General features: G+C 35.2%; 2 pseudogenes; both read left to right on the top strand.

Moving 5' to 3' along the window:
* The first annotated feature begins 1,099 nt into the window (after positions 1-1,099).
* On the top strand, positions 1,100-3,569 carry LOC137242443 (uncharacterized; annotated as a pseudogene).
* A 168-nt stretch (positions 3,570-3,737) lies between these two features.
* On the top strand, positions 3,738-12,139 carry LOC137241741 (uncharacterized; annotated as a pseudogene).
* Positions 12,140-14,298: the final 2,159 nt, after the last annotated feature.

Genomic DNA, 14,298 nt, shown 5'->3' with positions numbered 1-14,298 from the left:
ACCAATATACCTGAATCCGATCATGGTTTAATTATTAAAGGGTACCCATATAGCCTTAGACCACCCTGTGCTTTTCAAATTCCAAACTCCCAAGTCGCTCCTAAAAATGAAAAGTGTTATTTCTTTTCAAACTCCTTTCTGAATAATGAACAAAACTTTAAAACAGTACTGAAAGTTTTACTTTTCAGAAAAAAAGTGTTAATTGGGTACACTTTTTTTGTTTTGATAATTCCTTTTGATAATATTCGTGAAAAATTTAATAATTTTGCTGTAAATTTTTGGGTAAATTACAAATAAAAACGCGATTTTGTAACAATTTTGAATACTCGAACTTTGTAAATATTTTGCAAATGCCACAAATAAGCGCAAATCCTGCTATGGAATCGTAACATACGATCACGGATCGATAACAGTTTTCACACAAGCGATAAAAATAAGGCTATCCAACTATTTAAAAAAAATAATAATATATTATGGATTTAGTGAAAAAGCTTTGTCCCTACTTCACATATTTCATTAATCCAATGCACCGTTTCGGAGCTATAGTGATTTAAAAAACGGCATTCGATCACGGATCGTATGTACTCTGAAAAAAAAACAATCCTCATTAAATCCAAATACTTTACGTTGAAAAATTACATTTAAGCAAAAGTATTTGTTTGAACAGCAAAGTATTTACATAAAATACTTTGCTCTTGATTCAACAACTTTTTTTAAATACGGCACTGTTGTTTTAAATGCGTGCTCGCTTTTAAAAATTCTCTAAACACAATCAAATGTAAAAGTATTTATTTCAAATGTTTCGTATTTAAATTTCATTTGATTAACTGTTTTTAAATGCAAACCTTTCACACGGAACTTATTTGGCGGCGTTATAATAAATTATTTTTGGGATTTTAGCTAAAGGTAAGTAATATAAATATTAACTTTTAGCACAAATGTTTATTCTAATATATAATTTGTATATGTAGCTTAGTGCACATCCAGAATCGTTTAAGGCAACATATTTGAACAGAGTGGAGATTTTACATTATTTCAAAGGTATTTATATACAAATTTATTACAATAAAAATGTTTATTCAAAAACACTTTTGCAGTTATGAGTGAGGAATTAATACCACCTACGCCTACTGATATTTCACTATTTTCCGAGAAAACTCCGCTTGAAGATGAGTCCACTACATCAAAAAAAGACAATGAGGCAGTAATCATATTGGACACCGATTTACAGATATATGATTTGTTTTGCTCTTGGGGTTTGTCGACTGATTCATTAATACAATTCGATCAGTGTGGGGTAAAGAGTATGGACATTTTGAAGATGATACACTCTCACGACATTGATGAAATCCTCAATACAAGAGAACTCATAGCGGACAAAATTAAATTCAGGTATCAACTTCAAAATTGGCGTTTGCAAAATAATGTAAGTAAATAGTTATTTACTTTTGTTTTTGTTTTTTAATATACGTTTACATATTCCTAGTTTGATATGCTTACATGCTGCAGTGGTGCAAGCACAATGCAAAAAAATTGCCCACCTCACAGCCGGCTGATCACTAGTACACCACCGATTTAATTGGGCCATCAACCCAACTTGGAGAGTATTTTGAAAGATACCGTCGATGGTAATGATATTGTTAAGAAATACGAAAACTTGAATTGCCTCCAAGGGACTGACCAATCCACAATAGTGCGTATTGTTGTAGATAATTACATTAAACGCTACAATGAAAAATGTAGCAAACCAGATTGTCAAGCTCTTTCCAACCGAACAGGAATCGGTGTACTATATACCCAGAACAAACAAAAAAAAAAAAAACGCTACCCGAAAACTGTATGATAGATATTTTAATAGCTTGCATAAGCGAAAGTTTCAGCAGAAAAATGACACTCCATCAAAAATTAGCAAAACTGTTGTTATAAGCAATGAATAAAAAAAAAAAAAGCAATGAGGTCCGTAAAAATCGGATGCAACTAAACAATGGTTACAACATAACATCCCTGAAGATATATGTGAATTGTGGAAAGAAACTTCAGAAGAGAGAATGAGAGAGCATAAAAGTGGTATACAAGATTTATTAAAGGAATGGCCACGATATTGTAATTCCAATGGATACCAACTTATTGATATTGATTTTGGCACAATGTTTCCTGGTAAATCAGATCTGATGTTTAACAAAATTGACAGCATGCAGGAAACAATAAATGAAGTATTTTTTAATTCATCAATAAAAGATAAACTGAACCAGACTTACTACGACGCTATGCTTGGTGATAATGACGCAAGTATGTAAATTTTTCTGTTGTGTGATTTTTGCTTTATTTCCGTTTTTATTTCAGATTGCAGACATTATTATACCTTTCATGAACATGAAATGGTATATTAACTTTGGTCCGATGTTTGTAACGTTGAGAAATATAGAAGATAGACTCACAATTAAGTATAGCGAATTGATCAGGGCGACGAACTGAGTTGATATAGCCATGTCCGTCTGTCCGTCCGTCTGTCTGTTTGAACGCAAACTAGTCCCTCAAATTTTGAGATATCTCAATGAAATTTGGCACAAGGATGTATTTTTGTACTATATTAGACATTTGTCGGATCCGGTAGGATCGGACCACTATAACATATATCTCCCATACAACCGATCGTTCAGATAAGACGATTTTGGTCATTCCTGCCGCAATTTAGAAAGTATAAACGTGAAACTCGGTGATATATATTTGAATATATCATAGAAGATTTTCTGAAAAAATCACTTTGATCGGATCTATATCTAGTATATATCCCATACAACCGATCGTTCAGATAGAAAGATTTTTTGCAATTTCTCCCTTAATTTCCGATATAAAAACGTTAAAATTGGTGATATTTATTCTAATATATCAAATTAGATTTCATAAAAAAATCATTTCGATCGGATCAATATATAATATATATCCCATACAACCGATCATTCAGATAGAAAGATTTTTGGCCATTTCTCCCTTAGTTTCCAATATAAAAACGTGAAACTTGGTGATACATATTCTAATATATCATAGACGATTTCCTGTAAAAATCATTTCAATCGGAGCTATATATAATATATATCCCATACAACCGATCGTTCAGATAAGGGGGTTTTTTGCCATTATTTATTTAATATTTATCTTAAAAAGCGTTTAGGTATCTGTTCACTATATTACTCTTATCTTATATATCCTATTATTTGGAGATTACGAACGGGATAAGATTATTGTTCAGCCCCATTTATGAAAGATATGAAGTCTTCGGCACAGCCGAAGACAGTCCCGTCCTTACTTGTTATTTCTTTAATTTATTACATGCAGTAATAACACCGCCAAGGGTAAATAAAAACTTTAAACCCTCTATCACAGATGCGCAAATGGATATGATCACACATATTTTAAATATTAACAACTTGCAACAAAACTAGATGAACTGAATAATGCTGCGCACAAACAGGGATTTACATTGCAACCCAGGGTGTTTGTTGTTGGTGAGAGTCCCCAAAATTTAAACGAATTCTATGTCTGTGTTGACAACGTTAAATACAAAGTAAACAGCTTAGTAAGGGCTATAGATTTAGTTATAAAAATTTGTTCTGTATTCAACATCGAATATTCCGCAATGAGCAAATATGTATGGGTTTTTCTTCAAAGATATGTTTATGACATTCCAAATCAGGAAAAATATCCAAAAATTGAAAATATTTTAAACAGACTATATAATGTCGAATAAAAGCGCAGTTACAGAAAGACCCACACATACTTGCTCTATATGCGAAAATAATTTCGTATTATTTGAAAATCTTTTTAACCATTTGAAGGACGTACATCGATGTCCTGTTACTTTTAAGTACTTATGCCTTTATCAGAATTGTAATAGATACTTTCAAAACTGTTAAAAATTTCGAAATCACGCAAGGAAGCATGATTTTAGTTCTAATGTTTGAGAGAGCACGAATGTTTTACAAACCAAATTACCGAAAAAGATACAAGTTCCACCCAAAATATAAGAGAACTCGCTACAAGTCAAGAATGCTTAGAGCTTCATCCAGATTTGCCCCCTATTCCAGATAACGCCAATGAAATTGATAAACTAAACATTATTGAAATCAATAAGTTGATAGAGAAAAATTTAATAAGTCATGCTTTACAGCTTCACTGCAAACCGAATAGTTTGAGAAAAGATATACCAGTGGCTCAAAAACCCATCACTGAATTGATAATTGATCCAATTTTAACTTCTTTTGAAAAATTCACAGAGTACGTTGCTCCTGAGAAACAAATCGAATTTGAAGAATTAATTGCCTATGCAAAGCAACCTTTTAAGAATATTTGTTTAGACTACAAATTACTGCAAAAACTCAAAAATATTGATCTTCGTAAGCCACCACAATTATTTACAATATCTAGCCAACTCGATCAAGTATTTACTTCTGGTTTTCCAACCTTAAAAGAAAAGATAATTGAGAGTTGTTTCTGTGACATAAAGCATCAATTAAAGAAATACTTTGAAGAGCCAAACATTTTACACCAAACATTTGAAAATATTGAAAAAACAAGTAAGGGAAGCTAAGTTCGGTTGTAACCGAACATTACCTACTCAGCTGAGAGCTTTGGAGACAAAATAAGGGAAAATCACCATTTAGCAAAATGAACCCAGGGTAACCCTGGAATGTGTTTGTATGACATGTGTATCAAATGAAAGGTGTTAATGATTATTTAAAACTTAGTGGGCCTTAGTTCTATAGGTGGAAGCCTTTTCGAGATATCGCAATAAGGGTGGACCAAGGGGTGACTCTAGAATGTGTTTGTACGATATGGGTATCAAATTAAAAGTATTAATGAGGTTTTTAAAAGGGAGTAGCCCTTAGTTGTATATGTGAAGGCGTTTTCGAGATATATGACCAAAATGTGGACCAGGGTGACCCAGAACATCTTCTGTCGGGTACCGCTAATTTATTTATATATGTCATACCACGAACAGTATTCCTGCCAACATTCCAAGGGCTTTTGATTTCGCCCTGCAGAACTTTTTCATTTTCTTCTACTTAATATGGTAGGTGTCACACCCATTTTACAAAGTTTTTTAAAGTTATATTTTGCGTCAAAAAACCAATCCAATTACCATGTTTCATCTATTTTTTCATATTTGGTACAGAATTATGGCATTTTTTTCATTTATCGTAATTTTCGATATCGGAAAAGTGGGCGTGGTCATAGTCGGATTTCGGCCATTTTTATACCAAGATAAAGTGAATTCAGATAAGTACGTGAACTAAGTTTGTTTAAGATATATCGTTTTTTGCGCAAGTTATCGTGTTAACAGCCAAGCGGAAGGACAGACGGTGGACTGTTTATAAAAACTGGGCGTGGCTTCAACCGATTTCGCCCATTTTCACAGAAAACAGTTATCGTCATAGAATATATCCCTACCAAATTTCACAAGGATTGGTAAATTTTTGTTCGACTTATGGCCTTAAAAGTATTCTAGACGAATTAAATGAAAAAGGGCGGAGTTACGCCCATTTTGAAATTTTCTTTTATCTTTGTATTTTGTTGCACTACATCATTACTGGAGTCGAATGTTGACATAATTTACTTTTATACTGTAAAGATATTACATTTTTTGTTAAAATTTGACTTAAAAAAATTTTTTTTTAAAAGTGGGCGTGTTCGTCATCCGATTTCGCTAATTTTTATTTAGCACACATATAGTAATAAGAGTAACGTGCCTACCATATTTCATCATGATATCTTCAACGACTGCCAAATTACAGCTTGCAAAACTTTTAAATTACCTTCTTTTAAAAGTGGACGGTGCCACGCTCTTTGTCCAAAATTTTACTAGTTTCCTATTTTGCGTTATAAGGTCAACCCACCTACCAATTTTCATCGCTTTATCCGTCTTTGGTAATGAATTATTGCACTTTTTCGGTTTTTCGAAATTTTCGATATCGAAAAGTGGGCGTGGTTGTAGTCCGATTTCGTTCATTTTAAATAGCGATCTGAGATGAGCGCCCAGGAACCAACACACCAAATTTCATCAAGATACCTCAAAATTTACTCAAGTTATCGTATTTACAGACGGACGGACATGGCTAAATGAATTTTTTTTTCGCCCAGATCATTTTGATATATAGAAGTCTATATCTATCTCGATTAGTTTATGCCGTTACGGATTACCGTTATGCGAACAAAGTTAATATACTCTGTGAGCTCTGCTCAGCTGAGTATAATAAAGTCTTCGAATACTCTTAACCATTTTATAATGGGCAATCTTTGGAAGAGTAAAACTAGTTGTTTCGGAAGTAAAACTGTTTTCCCCATTTTTCTATACTTTGATGCATTCCAAATTAATAACCCTTTTGGAACGCATACGCATTCAGTTTGTGGCATATATTTTACAATACCTGTCATCCCGTCCACCAAATATCTCATTTACGCAATATTTTTGTAGCAGGATTTATAAACGCGAAAGATGTGAGTTATTTCGGTAATGAATTAACACTAACAGACTTGTTGAGGTTCTTGAAGACTTATCTCTAAATGGAATAAATGTAGTCGTTGAGAATACCCGATTTAAGATTTATTTTTATCTCGGCCAGATATTGGGTGATAACTTGGGCTTAAATGAAGTATTGGGTTATCATACTAGTTTTAAGAGCAACTTTTTTTCTCTTAGTTCGTTATCCAAAGAAGAGTGTCAATCAGCATTAATCGAAGATTTGCAAAGAGTACGTAATAAAGAATGTTATACCATGGAATTGCAGTGCTGTAGCAAAGAACTTAATGCTGTCAAAGAAAATTCTATTCGGAAAAACTACCCCTTTTTATACTCAGCTGAGCAGAGCTCACAGAGTATATTAACTTTGTTCGCATAACGGTAATCCGTAACGGCATAAACTAATCGAGATAGATATAGACTTCTAAATATCAAAATGATCTGGGCGAAAATAGAAATTCATTTAGCCATGCCCGTCCGTCCGTCGGTAAACACGATATTATTTTGTTATTAGCTTCTTTATTTAGCCGTAGCTATTTAAAACTTTCAGGTACAGTTTAGTAATACAAAATCGGTAATCTTAGCAATAGCTAATTGGCTCATTGTGAGCTATAATGTTCTCTAATATGATATATTATCAGTCTTTTAAATACATTAATATCTCTTTCGTTTTTTATATTGCTTGGCAATTCATTATAAAATTTTAGGCTTCTATACATTAAAACATATTGTGCCTTATTGGATTTCTAAAATTTAATTCTAAAATCATTCTTGTTCCTTAAGCCGTAGGGTTGCACATCTCCTAGATATGCTATTTGGCTCGTTAAGTACTTTGGTAGTAGGTGATATTTCATTTTAAACACAAAAAGAAGTACGTTCATAATTGTTCTTTGATTGATATTTAACCATTTCACAGTTTCTAACATATATGTGATTGGTGTCAGCCTATTACATAATAGTATGCACCGCATCCCTTTGTTTTGTAGTTTTTGCAGCCTGTTTTTCATCTGTGTGGATCCCAGGAATAAAACGGTCGCACAGTATTCAAAATGTGGCTTGATAATTACTTTAAATATATTTACGGCGCTGTTGATAGATATATATATAATCTATATGCTTATCGAAATTTAATTTTTTATCGATGACAATGCCTAGATATTTAATTTCGTCAACTTTATCTATTATTTCATCATTAACTATAATATTATCTTCCGATTCGCCGTTGATTACAATTGCTTTCGTTTTTTTTAGCTTGTTCACACTAATATAGTTATAGATAAATTTTAAGTTATAGTTCAAACTAGCAATACACTCCTGACATGAATTTCCGGTAGTACATTGTAGTGTATCATCTGCAAATTGACAGATTTCAACTCTTTGTAGTATATTTTCCATATCATTAATATATATTAGGAACAGAAGAGTACCAAGCACTGCACCTTGCGGTACGCCTAGTGTTATTTGTGCAGGCTCTGAGATGCCTTCTGCGACTTTCGTGCGTTGCCATCTGTTAATCAAGTAGCTTTGGAACCACTGATTTTCGACTCCATCAATTCCATACCTTCTCATTTTCTCTACCAAAATACACCTGTCAATTGTTTCGAATGCTCACTTGAAGTCTAGAAATACAGCAGCTATGCATTTTCCCTCATTCATTTCCAATTTCCAGTGAGAATTTACTAAATTTAACGCTGTCTCACAGCTATGTCACTGCCGGAATCCTGATTGGTTTTCGGATATCAGTTGATTCTTCTCCATATATGCTTCCAATTGCTTGTGTACCACTTTCTCAAGTATTTTACTCTCGGTCATTAACATATTAATTGGTCGAAACTCTTCTGGATTCACCGCGTTTTTTACTTTTGCCACTGGTACCACCAAGGACATTTTCCAGTTGCTGGGAAATTCACCACTCTTTAGAGAATTATTAATAATTTTCAAGAGGGTTGGTCCTATTATTTCGAAGGCGCACAGTATAATTTTTCGTCGAGACGCGGTTGTAATATTTTTTATTGTTCATGACTTTAATAACGCTAAAGAGATCGTTTTAGTCCAATGTTTTAAATTTAAATTGCCTTCCACATGGCTTAGCATAGTTAGTATATGACACTTGGGAAATATCTCTGTTGAGCTCTTCAACACTTTCAATAAAAAATGTATTAAGCTCATTAGCTATTTCCACTTTATTCTTTAGTTCATGGCCTTTCACAATTATTTTGCCTATTTCAGTTCTTTCTTCATTTAATAAGAGTTGCTTTATTGTTCTCCACATTGCTTTTTGGTCTTTTGAAGTATCAATTTTATTAGATATATATTTGTTTCGCGCACTTTGGAGCTCCTTAGTATAGTAGTTTCTATAATCTTTATAATTTCGTCAATCCGCAAACGAATTGTTCCACCTGGCTTCATTTTGCGTAGATTGTTCCCAAACCATCCATCAAACTTTTTCTTTTTAAACGGTTTTATTTAGCTTGAGTTGACAGGCGCCCCCCCCCCCCCCCCCCCTCCCGCCGTTGTGGACGAATCTTGTAATTGAAATTTAAGTAACTTCCCGATAAGCTACAAGCTTGAAACTTGGAATATAGTTCAGAACCCGATGACAATGCAATAATAAGAAAAAAATCGCCACTAGGTGGCGCAGGGATCGAGATATTCGCAAAATACGCATTTGTGGTCCGATTTGGCTCATATTTGGAACACATAATACATGCAAGAATGGAAATCGACCTGTGAAAAAAAATCGTCGCTAGTTGGCGCATGGATCGAGATATTCACAAAAATCGTAATTTGTCTAGAACACTTTTAATGCCATAAATCGAACAAAAATTTACCAATCCTTTTGAAATTTGGTAGGGGCATAGATTTTATGACGTTAACCCTTTTCTGTGAAAATGGGCGAAATCGGTTTAAGACACGCCCAGTTTTTATACACAGTCGTCCGTCTGTCCTTCCGCTCGGCAGTTAACACGATAACTTGAGAAAAAATCGACATATCTTTACTAAACGTAGTTCACGTATTTATCTGAACTCACTTTATCTTGGTATAAAAAATGGCCGAAATCCGACTATGACCACGCCCACTTTTTCGATATCGAAAATTACGAAAAACGAAAAAAATGCCATAATTCTATATCAAATATGAAAAAAGCAATGAAACATGGTACTTGGATTGGTTTATTGACGCAAAATATAACTTTAGGAAAAACTTTGTAAAATGGGTGTGACACCTACCATATAAAGTAGAAGAAAATGACAAAAGTTTTGCAGGGGGAAATCAAACGCCCTAGGAATCTTGGCAGGAATACTGTTCCTGGTATTACATATATAAATAAATTAGCGGTACCCGACGGATGATGTTCTGGGTCACACTGGTCCACATTTTGGTCGATATCTCGAAAACGCCTTCACATATACAACTATGGGCCACTCCCTTTTAAACCCCTGTTTTTGTTATTGTAGCGATAAGGTTGCCCCCGAAGGCAATCGATGTGATGGTCCTTTGCCGGATACAGATCCGGTACGCTGGTAACACAGCACCATTGTGCTAGGCCGACCATCTCGGGAAAGATTTATATGACCACGTTAAAACTTCAGGCCATCCCTGCCTCCCCACCCCCAACTTCCATCATGGAGCGCCAGAGCCTCGTCTGTTAGTGATACAGGATTCGCCGCGGATAGGTGAGGTTGACAATGGAGTTTGGAGAAGCTATATATTGCGCTGGCAACCTGAAAGGTTGCGGTACACAACCCCTTGAATCTGGTATTTTAGTCGCCTCTTACGACAGGCATACCTACCGCGGGTATATTCTGACCCCTTAACCCACTGGGGAGCTTTTAAAACCCTCATCAATACCTTTAATTTGATACCCATATCGTACAAACACATTCTAGAGTCACCCCTGGTCCACCCTTATGGCGTAGTTTCAAAAAGGCGTCCACCTATAGAACTAAGGCCCACTACGTTTTAAATAATCATTAACACCTTTCATTTGATACCCATATCGTACAAGCACATTCTAGAGTCACCCCTGGTCCACCTTTATGGCCTATAGGTGGACTCTTTTTCGAGATATCGCCATAAAGGTGGACCAGGGGTGACTCTAGAATGTGTTTGTACGATATGGGTATCAAATGAAAGGTGTTAATGATTATTTAAAACGTAGTGGGCTCACTCCCTTTTATAATACTCATTAACACCTTTCATTTGATACCCATATCGGACTAACACATTCTAGAGTCACCCCTGGTCCACCTTTGTGGCGATATCTAGAAAAGGCGTCCACTTATATAAATAAGGCCCATTCCCTTTTAAAAAACTCATTAATACCTTTCATTTGATACCCATATCGTACAACACATATTCTAGAGTCACCCCTGGTCCACCTTTATGGCGATATCCTGAAATGGCGTCCACCTATAGAACTATGGCCCACTCATTTTTAAAATACTCTTTAATACCTTCCATTTGAAACACATGCCATACAAACACATTCCAGGGTTACCCTAGGTTAATTGTGCTAAATGGTGATTTTCCCTTATTTTTTCTCCAAAGCTCTCAGCTGAGTATGAGGTGTTCGGTTACACCCGAACTTGGCATTCCTTACGTGTTCATGTTACAGATAATAAAGCTTGTGTTTTGATGCACGGCGTGTTTTTAGGAGTAGCGAGATATAATATTACAAAGGTTCTAGATTACTTTATTTATCAGAAAAATATTTTTCGTTGGAAGCGTTTAACTATAGAAAACAATTGTTTGCTTACGAACCAGCTCACGTAAGAAGTTTAAGTAATCCCATTACAAGGGCTCAAATTAAGACTAATAACATCAAAATGAACGCTTCGGAAATGAAACTTTTTTCGAATACTATTTTACTAATTATTGGCGACTTAGTAGAGGAATTTGATTTAGTATATAAATTTTTAATAACATTTATTATTATTATAATGGCTGAGGAATTTAGTGATATTGTTTTACATGAACTACGTTCTTTAATTGCCGATCATCACACATTTTATATTACAGGCTTTAGAGAGAAGCTAAAGCCAAAACACCATTTTATGATTCACTATAAACTAAACTCTATCAAAGAACTTGGCCCACTTAATTTTTGTGGTGTTTTAGATACGAAGGAAAACATGCTCAATTTAAAAAATACGTCAATAATATAACATCTCGTAAAAATATTCCGCTGACTCTGGCAAATAAGTATTGTTTCCAATTCTGCTCTAATATATTAGAAAGTAATTTTTTTGAAAACGATCATGTACAATGCAGAAATGTTCTACCAATAGATCTTACAGAACTTGAATTTTATCAAAATTTATGTACACCTTTTAGAACCGGTTATGTAACTTCAAGTGTAAGTTACAAAGGAGTGTTGTATGAAAAATATTACTACGTAAAATCAAATAATTTTGCATATTATAAAAATATTTTTTGAATTAGAGAATGAAATATTTTTAATTTGCCAAGAATGCAAAACTTCTTTTTTGGAAAAATATCAATCGTATGAAATTTTAGGCTCTAATAATGCCTTTTACTTAAAAAAAGTCGATCACATTTAGATGCCAGCCAAATTATAAACTTTAAAAAATGGAAAAAGTGTTGTAAGATTTTTTTGACAACAATATTGTAGAAAATCACTATCCACTAGATTTTTGTCGCTGGTTTTTATCTACATACAGAAATATATAAAAATTTCTTTAAATTTCAATGTATTATATTTGTAAGTATTGTTATGAATATTAACAAAACTAAGGGTGCTGCCATCTCTAAGCCGATGCTAAGCCTTGAATGAACATCCATATATCAATCATTATGTATCTACATAAACGAATCAATCATTAAGTCTACACATATGTAGGTACACGCAGCTGAGAGCAACGCACAAGCACATGCAGATATCTTATCTGAAATGCTCCTAAATGTATGCAATTGTGATTGGGGAAGTGTCGCTCACACACAAGCGCATGGGGTATGAGAGAAGCTATAAGAATTATACATCTGTAGTTGTAGCTGAGAAATTTATAACTAACTAAATAATTCTGGAAGCGCCTAGAAGATGCCACGAGGAAATCACGTAGTATAAAAGCATCAGCGGTAGAGGCGCTATGAGCAGTTTCAGTTAAGCACGCTATCTGTCGGGCAGTTTCATTTAAGCTATCAGTTTGGTTATTAAGCCAGCTAGTTGCAAAGTATAAGTGTTATTGTGAAGTACTTTAATAAAGGCCATTTTTCCATTATTCAATATTGGAGTTATTTATTCAACAGTTGAGTGATACGAACTTAGCAAAAGGGCAAATAAGAGGATTTGCAAGTAAATTCGTTACAATTGGTGTCAGAAGAGGAATTGCTGAATAAATTCCAGAGGAGAACAAGGACATGGCAAAGTTCAGTGAATTGAAGATCCAGCAACTGAAGAAGGAGGTGGACAGCCGTGGATTGAATACAACCGGCAATAAACTCGAACTTCAGGCACAGCTACGAGAGGCAATGGAATTAGGGGGAATTAACGTGGAAGAGTATGTCTTTCATCTTGATGGCGAGGAGAAACAAAAATTGAAGAGAAAAACGAAACATCGCAGACAGTTACCAGCACAGACTTGAACATGATATTGGCTGCAATATCTGCACCAACATCGACGGTATCATCAATGTCGTCGCAAATGTCATCTCAACTGGAAGAACAGAAGTCATATATGGCATCCCAACTAGAATCCCAGGAGAACCGTATAATATCTAAGATGGAAACTCAGCTTGAAGAACAGAAGACATATATGCCATCTCAGTTCGCTGAGCAGTTGAAAGCACAAGAAACGCTTATTTCAGAAATGTCGACACAGATTATATCCAAGATGGAAGCACAAGAGGAGCGCTTATCATTGCAGGTGGCAAAAATGTCTTCGCAGTTAGAAGCATAGAACACAGAAATTGTACAGCTCGAGGACAAAATGGATGCCGAGATAGAAGCTTTGAGAGGTCGTATACAGGAGTTGCAAATAAATCGCCCAACAGTTTCAGCGAGTAATCCAAAGGTAAAGACACCATCTTTTGACGGTTCTGTTCCTTTCCAGGTCTTCAAGCTACAGTTTTAGAAGACCGTAGCAGTGAACAACTGGAATGCGGAAGATAAAGTTGCTGCACTGTTCGTGGCATTGAAGGGGCCATCAGCCGAAATCCTACAGACGATTCCCGAAAGAGAGCGGAACAACTATGAAGCATTGATGGTTGCTGTAGAACGTCGTTATGGAAGCGAGCATAGAAAACAGATATTCCAAATTGAGTTGCAAAACCGCTACCAAAAAGCAAATGAGACATTGCAGGAGTTTGCTTCAGATATTGAAAGATTGGCTCATCTTGCAAATGCGGACGCACCCGTGGAATACACTGAAAGGGTAAAAATCCAGAGCTTCATAAATGACATACGAGATGTGGAAACGAAACGGGCTACATATGCAAACCCAAAGCTAACATTCGCAGAAACGGTTTCACAAGCTCTGATTCAGGAAACAGCGTAGCTTCTGTGTAAGCCAGTTTCCAAAGCACGCCGTGTGGAAGTAGAAAGGCCAGAGTGGGTAGACGCAATACTGGAGGCGCTGAAAGGATCGCAAAAGCGGAGTTAATGAGTTATCAAATGCGTCAAATGCGGGAAGCCCAGTCACATTGCACGTCATTCCGATCTTGGTCCTGGTAGTTCCAACTTGGGTGGCCGTAAACGAAAAGCTGGAGGAGATGAGCAAGAGCGGGCCAGATGTAAAAATCGAGAGCTAGCTCCAGCTAT

Source organism: Eurosta solidaginis, chromosome 2, assembly GCF_040869045.1.
Source record: "Eurosta solidaginis isolate ZX-2024a chromosome 2, ASM4086904v1, whole genome shotgun sequence".
NCBI classification, from domain to species: Eukaryota; Metazoa; Arthropoda; class Insecta; order Diptera; family Tephritidae; genus Eurosta; species Eurosta solidaginis.
Note: the sequence above shows the minus strand (reverse complement) of the source record. Positions and strands in the feature narration are given on the sequence as shown.